At 39.8% G+C, this 18,284-nt stretch overlaps 1 long non-coding RNA gene across 2 annotated transcripts in view; it reads right to left on the minus strand.

Moving 5' to 3' along the window:
* The window catches only part of LOC147366177 (uncharacterized), a 49,043-nt gene that overhangs the window by 9,140 nt on the left and 21,619 nt on the right, over positions 1-18,284 (minus strand). The gene's annotated exons all lie outside the window — the stretch shown is intronic.

The raw sequence follows: 18,284 nt of genomic DNA on the forward strand, positions 1-18,284 counted from the left end.
GTTCCCAAATAATTGCTTTTCTATCTTCATGTGGATAGTCTTTCTCCCCCTCGAAATCCCAAACCACTGCTGCTAACCTCCTCTTTTGTCTTTAGCTGAAGATGATATTTAAAGTGAGGGTTTCAATCATTTTGGCAAATTTCTCAGTTCTTCTGGGTCTCTCCCATGTATACCTGCTATTAAACTTTTGTTTGATGTTTTCCTGTTAATGTATCTCATGGCAATTTAATTCTTATCCCAGACAAAATACCCTAGAAGCACAGAGGAAAATTTCTTCCTCCCTGACATGAACATATTGTTTTCAGGCACATTTTATTTTTATAAGTTGATGTCAAGATTAGTAAGCAACTGAACTCAGACAATGCTTGTATTTGAATTTTCCTGTGGATTATGACAGGAAGTAGACATTGGAGGTCATGATCTCCTAAAGCTTGGAGAACAGCACAAAGCAAAGGTTGAATTAAAATGTTATAATATTAATAGTAGTTTAATTTAGTCGCTCAGTCACGTCCGACTCTTTGTGACCCCATGGACTGCAGCACGCCAGGCTTCCCCGTCCATCACCAACTCCCGGAGCTTACTCAAACTCATGTCCATTGAATCAGTGATGCCGTCTAGCCATCCCATCCTCTGTCGTCCCCTTCTCCTTTGGCCTTCAATCTTTCCCAGCATCAGGGGCTTTTCCAGTGAGTCAGTTCTTCACATCAGGTGGCCAAAGTATTGGAGTTTCAGCTTCAGCATCAGTCCTTCCAATGAATATTCAGAACTGATTTCCTTTAGGATGGACTGGTTGGATCTCCTTGCTGTCCAAGGGACTCTCAAGAGTCTTCTCTAACACCACAGTTCAATAGTAGTAGCCACCATTTATTATGTATCTACTCTAGGCCAGGTACTTTATTATGCTACCTCATTTAACTGTAAATATTTTTACTTACTTTTTAGACAAATAAGCAAGAGCTCAAAAAGGTTAAACAAGCCCTAGACTCTAAAGCATCTAGCTAATAATAGACAGGGCTGATATTTGAATTTTGGTTTAACACTGTAGCCCATATTCTTCCAAATATGCCACAAATCCAGTTCCTATAAAAGAGAACACAAAATTGGATTATTTTCAATGGCTGCCTGAGGGTCTAGACTTTGTGTCAGACAAGGTTTAAAGGCAACATCACCATGTGAGGCTGAGTGACAGACAAATTTCCAAGTTGGTGAAGGAGTAATTGGTACTACAAGGTGTCCAAAGAGGAGATTCAATGGATAGAATTAAACCAAACTAGAGCCATTGTTGTTACAGCTAAGCTCTTAGAGCCTGTAACCTCCTTAAAATAGCACCCTATTCTTTTAGCTAAAAGCCTGACACCTGTACTGCTCTGAGCCACAGGACTTTCCAAGGGGGTCCATAAGTAAAACAGGCTTCTCCTCTCATCTGAATTCCAGCATTCTAAGGGGACCTAAACTTCAACAGGTTCTGAAGATGTAAGAAATCCAGCAACAGCAAGACAGGTGCCCTCATTTTTAAAACCTTATTCAAAATAACTGTCATCCTTGTCTTACCCTTGACATTGAGGGGGAAAGGAGCTGAAGATTCCACAAAGATAATAATTATGCTCTGCCATCCAAGAAGCCACAATGAGCTCCTGTATCAGGAAGCCAGGGTTTCTGCAGTATTCACTGGAATTTAAAGGACCAATTAATAACCCTCCCTTCTCTACTGGGTTCAGAACAAACTGAGAAATGAAGGGAGGGTTCACATGAAAGGTCAGAAGGTCAATTCGATTGCTGATGAAGCTGGATTTAGAGTAATATTTTAACCGAAGCCAAAAGGACTTCCTAAAATGCAGCTTTTCCAGGTATACTGACTTTCCAGAACTGTCTGCCATAGGCCCAGCTGTGCGTTCCCTGCCCCCACAGGCAGAAACTGCCCAGGAGCTCTGCCAGATAGAGAAGAAAACTTCCACTCCTTGGCAGGACAGTTGCAAAGGGAGAGGGCAAAAAACACTGCCATATGCAGTAAGGGGCCTCTGCTCCTATGTCTGCCTTCAGAGGAGGATCATGGTTGAACAAATGTCAGATTCTTGCTCTCACCAATTAGATAAACCAGTCTTCTTCCCATGGGTGGAGGAAATGGTGTAGAAAAGTCGAAAATTTAGTGCCTTCCTCCTCAAAGTCTACCCTTGGGCCAACATGGTCAACCTGGAAGCTTCCTGGAAATAAAGAATCTCTGGCCCTATCCTCACTTACCTTACTTACTTACAATCTACTTTTTAACAAAGTCCTCTGGTGATTTGTATGCACATGAAAGTTTGAGAAACAGTGCTTAACAGAAGTGCTGTCACAGAGATTTCAGGACAGAGCAAAAGAATTTGCCCAATAGAATCTTAAAGGGGATGACCAGAGGGTCCAAAAGCCATCTTCAGTATTTCGCAGTGAAGCTTAACCCAATGTAGGTAACAGGATTTTAACAAATATTTGGGATTTTAAACTAAAGCTATAGTTCCAGTTGTCTCAAATTAAATGAATTAGGTAAATTCCTGGGCTACTTTGAGTGAGTCCTTGCCAAGGTAAAGACAGAAAAAATAGGAAAGAAAGTATGCTTTTTTTTAAGGAGTTCTTGGGGTCAAGCATATCAAGAACTGAGAACCACTGTTAAATGGAGGAATCTAAATGGAAAACCCTGCATAGGGTGCTTGTGTGGATAGTTCTTTGCCTATTTCTGGCTTCACTGAATCTATACTCTGTCGTCTTCACTTTATAGGCAGCTTAGAGTTGCAAGTACAAGTTGAGAACTCTCTTGATGGCACAAGAGATGACACAGCTCTTTGACAGATTTTGTCTTATACAAGTCCCAGTTATTTACTCAATTCTTTGATAACCCAAATATTATATATCATTTTCTCCCCTTGGTGGTCAGAGGTGCAATCAGTTCTGTGACATTCACACTGGTATAAACATAGCCAAAAAGTATTTTTTATAATTTTTTTATTGGAGTACAGTTTATTCACAACACCATGCTAGTTTCGGTTACACAGCAAAGTGAATCAGCCATACACACTCTTATACATACATACATACATACACTCTTATACATACATACATACATACCCACTCTTGCCAAAGAGTAATCTTAACCATGTTTATTTGTCTCTTCCTCAAATGCTAGTGGTAAATTATTGCCGGCAAAAGGCTCTTAACTCATTAGCCACAACCTGCCCTGTGTTTGAAAATTTCAACCTTGGGTTGTTTTCACAATCCTTCTAGGGCTCAGTGGAAGAACCTCTGCTTTACCGACAGCACACTCTACTCTTTTTCTTGGAGTTTGTACTACTTGTGATCTGATCTTTCTTCATGACCATTGATGGCACAAAGTGATAGATGGATGAAGCCTTCACACCCAGTGCTGACTATTAAAGAGTGCCTAGTTGATAAGAATAGAAATCATTTGCTCTTGCTCTCCAGAACCAAACAGGTATTACCTGGCACATTACAAATGAGCTATTCCATTTACTTAATGTTTCTCTTGGTTCCCTGTTAAGTATTTCAAACATTCTGATATTGCTCATGGTTCTTTCCTACAAAGTTCATTGAAATATTTTCAATGGCCATATGCCCAGTAACATATGAGTTACAGCTTTTTTTCCCCTCCCCCTTAACAGTATATATTTACACAGGGCCTATCAGCATATAACCTCAAGACACTTTGGCAATAAACTATTTCAGAAGCACACAGGGGAGAGAGAAGATGAATACCTAATTTTGATTTACTAAATGGCTTTTCTTCTTAAAATGAAATGTCAAAGGCCCACATTATGTGGGGAAAAAAATCATTTTCCTGATGTGCTGTTCCTCTTGTGTGAATCTGTCTTTGTTCTGAAACTAAGCTCACCTTAGAAGTCTTATCAGCATAGCACAAAGAAAATTAGACATTTAGTTACCAATTATCTGATTTATGGGATTAATATAAACTGCTTAGATAATCCAAGGCACAAAGAACCTTCTGAATGGTGATTTGAGTCAGTTACTCAGGAAATTAAAGAAATGTCATAAATTTTAATAGGTGGGGTACATTACTAACTTATTTGTATAAGTTGACTGAATTTTTCTGGGGAATTTACCCGTTTTCACTTCATCATAAATTGTGTCAAACAAAGTCACCAACACCAAGCTGCTCTGATGTTTGAAAATGATTGCCTCTAATACTAAGATAATTTTATTTATAGAAAAAAAACTATTTTTAGCAATAGTAACCAAATGGCTAATGGTCTATCCTCTAATATTTTGAAATAATGCATTCCACTTCCATTTGAATAGCTACTTCTCTAAAGCTGTTACGTATTTTAGTACCACTTCTTGCTGACCTTGCATACAAACATTGATATAATGGTTTCATTTAAGTGTACATTTGGAAAACATACTCCCAAAATGAAAACTATCCTTTCAAATTATTTTTCCATTATAGTTTTGCTGTTGTTGTTGTCTAGTCACTGAGTCAAGTCCAACTCTTTTGTGACCCCATAGACTGTAGCCTACAAGGCTCCCCTGTCCATGGGATTTCCCAGGCAAGAATACTGGAGTGCGTTGCTATTTCTTCCTCCAGAATGTCTTCCTGACCCAGGGATTGAACCTGTGTCTCCTGTGTCTACCTGAATTGGCATGCAGGTTCTTTTTTTTTTTTTTTTTGATGTTTGCAAAGCTTTTAATTTTATTTTTAAACTTTACCTAATTGTATTAGTTTTGCCAAATATCAAAATGAATCCACCACAGGTATACATGTGTTCCCCATCCTGAACCCTCCTCCCTCCTCCCTCCCCATACCATCCCTCTGGGTCGTCCCAGTGCACTAGCCCCAAGCATCCAGTATCGTGCATCGAACCTGGACTGGCATCTCGTTTCATACATGATATTTTACATGTTTCAATGCCATTCTCCCAAATCTTCCCACCCTCTCCCTCTCCCACAGAGTCCATAAGACTGTTCTATACATCAGTGTCTCTTTTGCTGTCTCGTACACAAGGTTATTGTTACCATCTTTCTAAATTCCATATATATGCGTTAGTATGATGTATTGGTGTTTTTCCTTCTGGCTTACTTCACTCTGTATAATAGGCTCCAGTTTCATCCACCTCATTAGGACTGATTCAAATGTATTCTTTTTAATGGCTGAGTAATACTCCATTGCATATACGTACCACTGCTTTCTTATCCATTCATCTGCTGATGGACATCTAGGTTGCTTCCATGTCCTGGCTATTATAAACAGTGCTGCGATGAACATTGGGGTACACGTGTCTCTTTCCCTTCTGGTTTCCTCAGTGTGTATGCCCAGCAGTGGGATTGCTGGATCATAAGGCAGTTCTATTTCCAGTTTTTTAAGGAATCTCCACACTGTTCTCCATAGTGGCTGTACTAGTTTGCATTCCCACCAACAGTGTAAGAGGGTTCCCTTTTCTCCACACCCTCTCCAGCATTTATTACTTGTAGACTTTTGGATCGCAGCCATTCTGACTGGTGTGAAATGGTACCTCATAGTGGTTTTGATTTGCATTTCTCTGATAATGAGTGATGTTGAGCATCTTTTCATGTGTTTGTTAGCCATCTGTATGTCTTCTTTGGAGAAATGTCTATTTAGTTCTTTGGCCCATTTTTTGATTGGGTCATTTATTTTTCTGGAGTTGAGCTGTAGGAGTTGCTTATATATTTTTGAGATTAGTTGTTTGTCAGTTGCTTCATTTGCTATTATTTTCTCCCATTCTGAAGGCTGTCTTTTCACCTTGCTAATAGTTTCCTTTGATGTGCAGAAGCTTTTAAGGTTAATTAGGTCCCATTTGTTTATTTTTGCTTTTATTTCCAATATTCTGGGAGGTGGGTCATAGAGGATCCTGCTGTGATGTATGTCAGAGAGTGTTTTGCCTATGTTCTCCTCTAGGAATTTTATAGTTTCTGGTCTTACGTTTAGATCTTTAATCCATTTTGAGTTTATTTTTGTGTATGGTGTTAGAAAGTGGTCTAGTTTCATTCTTTTACAAGTGGTTGACCAGTTTTCCCAGCACCACTTGTTAAAGAGATTGTCTTTAATCCATTGTATATTCTTGCCTCCTTTGTCAAAGATAAGGTGTCCATATGTGCATGGATTTATCTCTGGGCTTTCTATTTTGTTCCATTGATCTATATTTCTGTCTTTGTGCCAGTACCATACTGTCTTGATAACTGTGGCTTTGTAGTAGAGCCTGAAGTCAGGTAGGTTGATTCCTCCAGTTCCATTCTTCTTTCTCAAGATCGCTTTGGCTATTCGAGGTTTTTTGTATTTCCATACAAATTGTGAAATTATTTGTTCTAGCTCTGTGAAGAATAGTTGGTAGCTTGATAGGGATTGCATTGAATCTATAAATTGCTTTGGGTAGTATACTCATTTTCACTATATTGATTCTTCCAATCCATGAACATGGTATATTTCTCCATCTATTAGTGTCCTCTTTGATTTCTTTCACCAGTGTTTTATAGTTTTCTATATATAGGTCTTTAGTTTCTTTAGGTAGATATATTCCTAAGTATTTTATTCTTTCCGTTGCAATGGTGAATGGAATTGTTTCCTTAATTTCTCTTTCTGTTTTCTCATTATTAGTGTATAGGAATGCAAGGGATTTCTGTGTGTTGATTTTATATCCTGCAACTTTACTATAGTCATTGATTAGTTCTAGTAATTTTCTGGTGGAGTCTTTAGGGTTTTCTATGTAGAGGATCATGTCATCTGCAAATAGTGAGTTTTACTTCTTCTTTTCCAATTTGGATTCCTTTTATTTCTTTTTCTACTCTGATTTCTGTGGCCAAAACTTCCAAAACTATGTTGAATAGCAATGCTGAAAGTGGGTACCCTTGTCTTGTTCCTGACTTTAGAGGAAATGCTTTCAATTTTTCACCATTGAGGATAATGTTTGCTGTGGGTTTGTCATATATAGCTTTTATTATGTTGAGGTATGTTCCTTCTCTTCCTGCTTTCTGGAGAGTTTTTATCATTAATGGGTGTTGAATTTTGTCAAAGGCTTTCTCTGCATCTATTGAGATAATCATATGGTTTTTATTTTTCAATTTGTTAATGTGGTGTATTACATTGATTTATTTGTGGATATTGAAGAATCCTTGCATCCCTGGGATAAAGCCCACTTGGTCATGGTGTATGATCTTTTTAATGTGTTGTTGGATTCTGATTGCTAGAATTTTGTTAAGGATTTTTGCATCTATGTTCATCAGTGATATTGGCCTGTAGTTTTCTTTTTTTGTGGGATCTTTGTCAGGTTTTGGTATTAGGGTGATGGTGGCCTCATAGGATGAGTTTGGAAGTTTACCTTCCTCTGCAATTTTCTGGGAGAGTTTGAGCAGGATAGGTGTTAGCTCTTCTCTAAATTTTTGGTAGAATTCAGCTGTGAAGCCGTCTGGACCTGGGCTTTTGTTTGCTGGAAGATTTTTTATTACAGTTTCAATTTCCATGCTTGTGATGGGTCTGTTAAGATTTTCTATTTCTTCCTGGTCCAGTTTTGGAAAGTTGTACTTTTCTAAGAATTTGTCCATTTCTTCCACGTTGTCCATTTTATTGGCATATAATTGTTGATAGTAGTCTCTTATGATCCTTTGTATTTCTGTGTTGTCTGTTGTGATCTCTCCATTTTTGTTTCTAATTTTATTGATTTGATTTTTCTCCCTTTGTTTCTTGATGAGTCTGGCTAATGGTTTGTCCATTTTATTTATCCTTTCAAAGAACCAGCTTTTGGCTTTGTTGATTTTTGCTGTGGTCTCTTTTGTTTCTTTTGCATTTATTTCTGCTCTAATTTTTAAGATTTCTTTCCTTCTACTAACCCTGGGGTTCTTCATTTCTTCCTTTTCTAGTTGCTTTAGGTGTAGAGTTAGGTTATTTATTTGACTTTTTTCTTGTTTCTTGAGGTGTGCCTGTATTGCTATGAACTTTCCCCTTAGGACTGCTTTTACCGTGTCCCACAGGTTTTGGGTTGTTGTGTTTTCATTTTCATTTGTTTCTATGCAAATTTTGATTTCTTTTTTGATTTCTTCTGTGATTTGTTGGTTATTCAGCAGCGTGTTGTTCAGCCTCCATATGTTGGAATTTTTGATAGTTTTTCTCCTGTAATTGAGATCTAATCTTACTGCATTGTGGTCAGAAAAGATGCTTGGAATGATTTCTATTTTTTTGAATTTACCAAGGCTAGCTTTATGGCCCAGGATGTGATCTATCCTGGAGAAGGTTCCATGTGCGCTTGAGAAAAAGGTGAAATTCATTGTTTTGGGATGAAATGTCCTATAGATATCAATTAGGTCTAACCGGTCTATTGTATCATTTAAAGTTTGTGTTTCCTTGTTAATTTCCTGTTTAGCTGATCTATCCATAGGTGTTAGTGGGGTATTAAAGTCTCCCACTATTATTGGTTTATTGTTAATTTCTCCTTTCATACTTGTTAGCATTTGTCTTACATACTGCGGTGCTCCCATGTTGGGTGCATATATATTTATAATTGTTATATCTTCTTCTTGGATTGATCCTTTGATCATTATGTAGTGACCTTCTTTGTCTCTTTTCACAGCCTTTGTTTTAAAGTCTATTTTATCTGATATGAGTATTGCTACTCCTGCTTTCTTTTGGTCCCTATTTGCATGGAAAATCTTTTTCCAGCCCTTCACTTTCAGTCTGTATGTGTCCCCTGTTTTGAGGTGGGTCTCTTGTAGACAACATATGTAGGGGTCTTGTTTTTGTATCCATTCAGCCAGTCTTTGTCTTTTGGTTGGGGCATTCAGCCCATTTATGTTTAAGGTAATTACTGATAAGTATGATCCCGTTGCCATTTACTTTATTGTTTTGGGTTTGAATTTATATACCATTTTTGTGTTTCCTGTCTAGAGAATATCCTTTAGTATTTGTTGGAGAGCTGGTTTGGTGGTGCTGAATTCTCTCAGCTTTTGCTTGTCTGACAAGCTTTTGATTTCTCCTTCATACTTGAATGAAATCCTTGCTGGGTACAATAATCTGGGCTGTAGGTTATTTTCTTTCATCATTTTAAGTATGTCTTGCCATTCCCTCCTGGCTTGAAGAGTTTCTATTGAAAGATCAGCTGTTATCCTTATGGGAATTCCCTTGTGTGTTATTTGTTGTTTTTCCCTTGCTGCTTTTAATATTTGCTCTTTGTGTTTGATCTTTGTTAATTTGATTAATATGTGTCTTGGGGTGTTTCGCCTTGGGTTTATCCTGTTTGGGATTCTCTGGGTTTCTTGGACTTGGGTGATTATTTCCTTCCCCATTTTAGGGAAGTTTTCAACTATTATCTCCTCAAGTATTTTCTCGTGGTCTTTCTTTTTGTCTTCTTCTTCTGGAACCCCTATGATTCGAATGTTGTAGCATTTAATATTGTCCTGGAGGTCTCTGAGATTGTCCTCATTTCTTTTAATTCGTTTTTCTTTTATCCTCTCTGATTCATTTATTTCTACCATTCTATCTTCTAATTCACTAATCCTATCTTCTGCCTCTGTTATTCTACTATTTGTTGCCTCCAGAGTGTTTTTAATTTCATTTATTGCATTATTCATTATATATTGACTCTTTTTTATTTCTTCTAGGTCCTTGTTAAACCTTTCTTGCATCTTCTCAATCCTTGTCTCCAGGCTATTTATCTGTGATTCCATTTTAGTTTCAAGATTTTGGATCAATTTCACTGTCATTATTCGGAATTCTTTATCAGGTAGATTCCCTATCTCTTCCTCTTTTGTTTGGATTGGTGGGCATTTATCCTGTTCCTTTATCTGCTGAGTATTCCTCTGTCTCTTCATCTTGTCTAAATTGCTGAGTTTAGGGTGTCCTTTCTGTATTCTGGCAGTTTGTGGAGTTCTCTTTATTGTGGCTTTTCCTCACTGTGTGTGGGTTTGTACAGGTGGCTTGTCAAGGTTTCCTGGTTAGGGAAGCTTGTGTCGGTGTTCTGGTGGGTGGAGCTGTATTTCTTCTCTCTGGAGTGCAATGAAATGTCCAGTAATGAGTAAGGAGATGTCTATGGTTTTGGGGTGACTTTGGGCAGCTTGTATCTTGAGACTCAGGGCTGTGTTCCTTTGTTGCTGGAGAATTTGCTTGGTATGTCTTGCCCTGGAACTTGTTGGCCCTTGTGTGGTGCTTGGTTTCAGGGTCGGTATGGAGGCCTTTGATGAGCTCCTGTAAATTAATGTTCCTTGGAGTCAGGAGTTCCCTGGAGTCAGGGTTTGGACTTAAGCCTCCTGCTTCCAGTTATCGGTCTTATTTTTACAGTAGTTTCAAAACTTCTCCTTCTATACAGCACCATTGGTAAAACATCTACGTTAAAGATGAAAAGTTTCTCTACTGTGAGGGTCACTCAAAGAGCTTCACAGCATTACATGGAGAAGAGAAGAGGGAGGAGGGAGTTAGAGGTGACCCAAATGAGATGAGGTGGAATCAATAGTGGAGAGAGTAGGGTAGCCAGTAGTCACTTCCTTATGTGCACTCCACAACTGGACCACTCAGAGATGTTCACGGAGTTATACAGAGAAGAGAAGAAGGAGGAAGGAGACAGAGGTGGCCAGGAGGATAAAAGGGGGGAATGAAAAGGAGGGAGACAGATCCAGCCAGTAATTGGTTCCCTAAGTGTTCTCCACCGTCTGGAACACACAGAAATTCAGAGTTGGGTAGAGTAGAGAGAGGTTAGGGAGGAGACACAGGCGACCTGGTGGAGAAAAAGGAGAGTCCAAAGGGAGAGAGAGCAGTCAAGCCAGTAATCTCACTCCCTAGTGAAAAATGGGTCCTGAAGATTGGGTTCTTAAAGGTACAAAATTGGTAACAAATACATAAAAGCAAAAATTAAAAATCTAGAGTAAAGTTTGGAATTTCAAAAATACGATGTTCAAGAAAAGAAGAAGGAAAAGAAAGAGAAAAAATGAACAAAGAAAAACAAACAAGGTCGTGAAAATTATAAAGAAAATACAAGTACAAAATTGATAACTAATACCAAAAAGCAAAAATTAAAAATCTAGAGTAGAGTTTGGAATTTCAAAAATACAATGTTAAAAAAAAGGAGATGAAATATAAAGAGAGAAAACACACAAACAAACAAAAACAAACAATGTCGCAAAAATTATAAAGAAAATACAGGTACAAAATTGATATCAAATACCAAAAAGCATAAATCAAAAATCTAGAGTAGAGTTTGGAATTTCAGATATACAATGTTATATAAAGGAAGAAGAGAAAGAAACAGAAAAAAAAAAGTCACAGAAATTATAAAAAAAAAACTATAGGTACAAAATTGATAACATATACCAAAAAGCTAAAATTAAAAAACTAGAGTAGAGTTTGGAATTTCAAAAATACAATGTTAAAGAAAAGAAGAAAAAAAAAAAAAAAAACAAGGTCAAAAAATTATAAAATATATATATATGAAGTTTGCTGAAGAAGAAAAAAATAGGGTCTTTTTTTTTTTTGCAAAGTAATAGGTTATAAAAGTGAAAATTAAAGGAACAATAGAGGACTTAAATTTTTTTTTAATTAAAAAAAAAAGAAAGAAAGAATGATCATAAAAATAGTAAAAATATATCTAGGACTTTCTCTGGTTTTGTTGTGAGTATTGTGGGTTCAGTTCATTTTTGGCTAGTTCCTTGGTCCGACTTATATTTCTCAAGATCTATAGGCCCCTTCCTATGTAGTCCGTAGTAACCACAGGGTTACTATTGCCTGTAGCTTCCAAGGCGTTTCCCTCTGTCATAGCTTCTTCTGTTTGCTGGTCTCTTCAGTGTCTGGTTTCCACCCTGACACAAAGGGGACGGTGGAGGACACTTTTTTTTTTTTTTTTTAGGCTCACTTGTTCAGTCGCGCTGTGGGGAGGGAGCGTGGGATGCTGCAAACAAATAACACTGGCGTGCGCTAGCAGTGCCTCAGCCACACTGGGTCTGCCCCCACTCACGGCGCGTGTAGCCTCCCTGCCCACACTGCTCGGGCTCTAGGTTGTTCCGCCAGGAACAATCCAAGGCCGGCCCTGGGCTGCATGCACCTCCCAGGTCCAAGCCGCTCAGGTTCAGGCACTCGGGTAGTCCTCAGAGGCGCAGACTCAGTTGGGCCTGTGTTTTGTGCTCTTCCCAGGTCCAAGCAGCTCAGGTGATGAGGTGTTTGGCAAACGCCAATGCTGCGACTTATCGCCTCCCCGCCACTCAGTTATCTGGGTGTAAAACCGGCGTACCTTCTCAGGCAGATGTTGACCGTCCAGACCCCCAAGAAGTTTTAGTTAGCAAAGAAGCCTGCTTACAGTTTTATAGATAATGTCTCTCTGGGGCTGCGATTGCCCTCTTCCAGCTCTGGCTGCCTGTCACCGGAGGGGGATGGTCTGACGCAGGCTGTCTCTGTTCAGTCCTTTGTTCCGTGCGCAGGCCTGGCAGTGTCTTAGGTTAGGGCTGGCTTTTCGCGTGGTAGATATCCCACAGTCTGTTTGCTAGCCCAAATTATTTCGCTCAGATAGTGCTCAGGGTATTCAGGCCAGATTCTTACTCTAAGTGATGCAGCGCGCGCCGCGCCTCCCTGCCCAGCCCCCACTTGCTAATGGCGTGTGCAGGCGTCTGCGCTGCTTCTCCGCTGGGGGAGTTACCGTAGGGCTCACAATCTGCGAGTTTTAATTGTTTATTTATTTTTTCTCCCTGTTATGTTGCCCTCTGTGCTTCCAAAGCTCGGCACAGATTCGGCAGTGAGAAGGTTTCCTGGTGTTTGGAAACTTCTCTCTTTTTAAGACTCCCTTCCCGGGAGGGAACCCCGTCCCTCCCTCTTTTGTCTCTTTTTTTGTCTTTTATATTTTTTCCTACCTCCTTTCGAAGAGTTGGGTTGCTTTTCTGGGTGCCTGATGTCCTCTGCCGGCATTCAGAAGTTGTTTTGTGGAATTTACTCGACGTTTAAATGCTCTTTTGATGAATTTGTGGGGGAGAAAGTGTTCTCCCCGTCCTACTCCTCCGCCATCTTGGCTCCTCCTCCGAAAACTATCCTTATTATAGTCAAGTTCATTTAAATTTTAGCAAACTATTATTAGTAATGTTGGAGGAATGATGCAGAATGCTATGCTTGAGAAGAATTTTATTAGAACTTATTAAGCGGTTTACAGGCTTCCCATGTGGCTAAGTGATAAAAGAATCCTCCTGCCTATGAAGGAGATACAGGAGACTTAGGTTCAATCCCTGGGTCGGGAAGATCGCCTAGAGAAGGATATGGTGAAATTAAAAGATGCTTACTCCTTGGAAGGAAAGTTATGACCAACCTAGATAGCATTTTCAAAAGCAGAGACATTACTTTGCGAACAAAGGTCCATCTAGTCAAGGTTATGGTTTTTCCTGTGGTCATGTATGGATGTGAGAGTTGGACTGTGAAGAAGGCTGAGCGCTGAAAAATTGATGCTTTTGAACTGTGGTGTTGGAGAAGACTCTTTAGAGTCCTTTGGGCTGCAAGGAGATCCAACCAGTCCATTCTGAAGGAGATCAGCCCTGGGTGTTCTTTGGAAGCAATGATGCTAAAGCTGAAACTCCAGTACTTTGGCCACCTCATGTGAAGAGCTGACTCATTGGAAAAGACTCTGATGCTGGGAGGGATTGGGGGCAGGAGGAGAAGGGGACGACAGAGGATGAGATGGCTGTATGGCATCACTGACTCGATGGACGTGAGTCTGAGTGAACTCCGGGACTTGGTGATGGACAGGGAGGCCTGGCGTGCTGCGATTCAGGGGGTCACAAAAAGTCGGACACAACTGAGCGACTGAACTGAACTGAACTGACAGTATTCTTGCCTGGGAAATCCCATGGAAAGAGGAAGCTAATGAGCTACAGTTCATGGGGTCTCATAGAGTCAGATGCAACTGAGCAGCACAGCAGCAGCAAGTTGCTTACATCCATTTTCTCACTTGCTTTCCACAATAATTCTGTGAGATAAGCAAATCAGGTAACATTATTCCTATTATTTTACTGTTTGGGAAACAAGCTCAGAGGGGTGATAGAACCTGCCAGCATCATACACTTAATAATGGCTTTGGACAAAGACCCAGGTCCTCTGACTCCTTGTCCAGTTCTGTTGGGTTGTAGCAAAGACCCAGGGAAACATTTCTCACACAAAGATTGTAAAAACCCAGGAGAAATGAAAATGTTCTTATTTTACTTTTAAAATTTTCTAACCAGATTACCAAGGAATCTTCTTTAAGTTCAAGTGATCTTCTTTAAGGTAAAGTAGAAGGCAATGGCACCCTACTCCAGTACTCTTGCCTGGAAAATCCAATGGACGGAGAAGCCTGGAAGGCTGCAGTGCATGGGGTCACTGAGGGTCAGACACGACTGAGCGACTTCACTTTCACTTTTCACTTTCATGCATTGGAGAAGACAATGGCAACCCACTCCAGTGTTCTTGCCTGGAGAATCCCAGGGACAGGGGAGCTTGGTGGGCTGCCATCTATGGGGTCACATAGAGTCGGACATGACTGAAGTGACTTAGCAGCAGGAGCAGCAGCAGCAGATGTGTCAAAAAGAGGAAATTTAGGATGTTTTTCATTTAGGAAAAAATTCTTATGTAGCCTTTTAACATATACCCAAGATAAGACTCACTATAACTAGGAAAAATAATACTTTTTACTCTTTACATATACAATTTATATATAATTGTATATAGGTTGTCTCATTAAATATTCATGATAACCCTATGGTTGATAGAACAGGCGGAGAAATGGAGTCTCGGAGTGTCCAAGTGACTTGCAAAGATTTCCAGGTGGCAGAGGTAGGGTCAAAACTCTGATATATTTCCAGGATGGTGTTCTTTCCACTACTCCATAGCTTGTTGTCACCTTCTATTAGATGAGGCTTAGCAGAGTTAATCAGAGAAGGCAATGGCACCTACTCCAGTATTCTTGTCTGAAAAATCCCATGGACAGAGGAGCCTGGTAGGCTGCAGTCCATGGGGTCGCTGAGGGTCGGACATGACTGAGCGACTTCACTTTCACTTTTCACTTTCATGCATTGGAGAAGGAAATGGCAACCCACTCCAGTGTTCTTGCCTGGAGAACCCCAGGGACAGGGGAGCCTGTTGGGCTGCCGTCTATGGGGTCTCACAGAGTTGGACACGACTGAAGCGACTTCACAGCAGCAGCAGTAGCAGCAGAATTAATCTGGTTCCCTGTGCCACTGGGAAACAATCAACAAATACTGTGTAGCACATCTGATGCTATGAAAATGTTCAGTGAAGGAAGTTAAACCGTAGGTACTTCTCCCAAGGGTATGGACTACCAGTCATATCTTTAGTCCTATGCTCTGAGAGGGAATAGTCATAGTTTGTACTCAACTCTTCTTTGGAGCATATCATCATAGGCATTTTGCTGTCCTGTTTTTGGAAGCAGTCCAAATCTGATACCCATTTGATAGAAGAGATTTGGAATACAGAAACATCTTAAGAATTAACTTTCATCTGCAAACCCATTAAAAATGCCTGACTTGAAAGAATGACACTTGTAACAGACTATCCACACCCTGCCTTCATGTTGCATTTCTTCATTCTTTTTTCTTTAACCCCAAATTGCAATCTGTGACAATTTACAGCTGATAGTTTACAAAGTGAGTAAAGAAGATAAACTTGTCCAAAGTTAGTTGTACAGGGCTCCAAACTGATTGTAAGAAGAAAATGCTTGCATCTCAAGATACAGAAGGGGAAGTTTCCAGACATTATGTTATCCACATACAAGGATTTGAGGAAAATATGATTTAATTAACAATTGTGAACAGAACACATTTCAAATGTCCTTTCCATCTTATTTCCCAGTAGCCTCAGCATTCAACAAGAACATCTACTATGCAGATGATAAATTTGTTAATCAGTTTCCTGCAATAAAGCTTATCTCTGTGAGTGCATTACTCATTCAAAAAGTTCTAATATAATAACCCTATGTGCAAATTTTCTTCTCCTAATAATCTTAATTATCCATTTTATTGCCATGTGCTCAACTGTCAGCATACTATTTGCCAAGAAAAACTTTTTTGAAAATAATAAACTCCTTAAGTTTTGAGTCAATAAAGTGGATGGCAATCTTGAATTTTATTATTAAATTTCCTCAAAGCCTCCCCCCAACACACACACATCAAATGACAACTGTAGGCCTACAGCACAGTTGGTATTTGGTCTTACAATGTTTACCACCCACTTCAGACCACTTTCACAAGTATTCTGGTTACGAAACAGCCCAGTTCTGGCATATGGTAGGCTGCTACCAGCCTTACATAAGCCACTCATTGACCAATTATATATTTGGGGAAAATGAAAACAGAAAGCATGTTGCTTTATTCATTTCAAGAACAAGAACAAGGTATTTTCAAGTCTCTAAAAATCTCTCTCATCCAATCATCTATTCAATTATTTATTCAAGCATTCATTGAGTGCCCACTCTGTTCCAAACCAGCCTAGGAAACACAGTACAATCTTGCCACCCAGGCCTTCCACCCGATTCCACACTGATGTGCCATTTTACGAAAATATGAAGTTCAGTGGAAGAGAAAATAGCTAATTATGATGTTATTAAGTAAGCACTAATGGAAATACAAGCAGCAGTATGACTAAAAGAAAATTCAGTTGAGCTTGCAATGTAATTATACATATAGTTTTTGTGTGTTTAGTTGCTAAGTCATGTCTGATTCTTTTGTGATCCCATGGACTATATAGCCCATCAGACTCCTCTGTCCATGATTTTCCAGGCAAGAATACTGACTGGGGTGGTTTGTCATTTTCTTCTCCAGGGGATCTTCCTGACCCAGGGATTGGTCTCCTGCATGTAGGAGGAGAATTCTTTACCTGAGTGGTTTTATATACCAAGCCACCCTATATATCACTCCCACCCTCCCCACAAGGATTCCCAAATGAAAGCTATAAGTTTGTTCTACGCTGTCTCTGAGCCTCAATTTCTCTGCTGCTGCTGCTGCTAAGTCGCTTCAGTTGTGCCCGACTCTGTGCAACCCCATAGACCACAGTCCACCAGGCTCCCCTGTCCCTGGGATTCTCCAGGCAAGAACACTGGAGTGGGTTGCCATTTCCCTCTCCAATGCATGAAAGTGAAAAGTGAAAGTGAAGTCGCTCAGTTGTGTCCAACCCCCAGAGACCCCATGGACTGCAGCCTACCAGGCTCCTCTGTCCATGGGATTTTCCAGGCAAGAGTACTGGAGTAGGGTGCCATTGCCTTCTCCGCTCAATTTCTCTGCCCTCCACCATTAAGCTGCTGCTCTTGCTAAGTTGCATCAGTCATGTCCAACTCTGTGTGACCCCATAGACAGCACCCAACAGGCTCCTTTGTCCCTGGGATTCTCCAGGCAAGAGCTGGAGTGTGTTGCCATTGTCTTCTCCCCACCATTAAGCTAGTGCCTTCATTTGAGGATGTCTCAGAAAAGCTACTACTATACTATAAATCACCTTGAGTGATATACATGGCTAAACATTTTTGTAATCTTAGGCAAAAATATTTACTGATTTTATTTTTCAATGTAGAAAATAGTCAAAAGCCAAGATCATCTGCTAAATTTGTTACACATGTTTTCCTGTTCTTTTAGAATGTTTGAAATGTCTTACATATGGCAAATTCTCTCTCACTCCTTTAAAAAAGTAAATAAAGAAAATCTGATTTAAAATTAAAATTGTTTCATCCAAATGTGTTTTATAATAATTCAATTTTGTTTGAAGACTGCCATTCTTTGTTTTTATGAGGTTTAATATGAGATTAAAGATGACAGTGTCTGTGTGTGTGTGAGAGAGAGAGACAAGGAGAGAGAGAAATCTTATAAAAACAGGAAGGTGCATTGTAATGCCTGGTCAAATTCAGTGCCATGAAGATAATACTTAATCTGGGTAGTGATCTGGGTTCATCCAAAGTTTAGGCAAAATCCAGCCTTGGCCAATGCTGTGCTATGCTTAGTCACTCGGTCATATCCAACTCTTTGTAACCCCAAGGGCTATAGCCTACCAGGCTCCTCTGTCCGTGGGATTCTCCAGGCAAGAATGCTGGAGTGGGTTGCCATGCCCTCCTCCAGGGGATCTTCCCAACCCAGGGATCGAACACAGGTCTCCCTCATTTCAGGTGGATTCTTTACTGACTGAGCCACCAGGGAGGCCTGATATTTGGTTCTTTAAACCATCTTCCTCATCTTTATCTTCCTCTTCCTCTTTTTCCTCATCATTACCACCACCACCATCATCATTATCTCTACAATTTATCAAAAAATTGCTAACTCCAGGCATAATTCTGGCTGCT

This window comes from Bos grunniens, chromosome 9 (assembly GCF_055505025.1).
Source record: "Bos grunniens cultivar Pamir isolate PY7600 chromosome 9, Bosgru_T2T1.0, whole genome shotgun sequence".
NCBI lineage: Eukaryota > Metazoa > Chordata > Mammalia > Artiodactyla > Bovidae > Bos > Bos grunniens.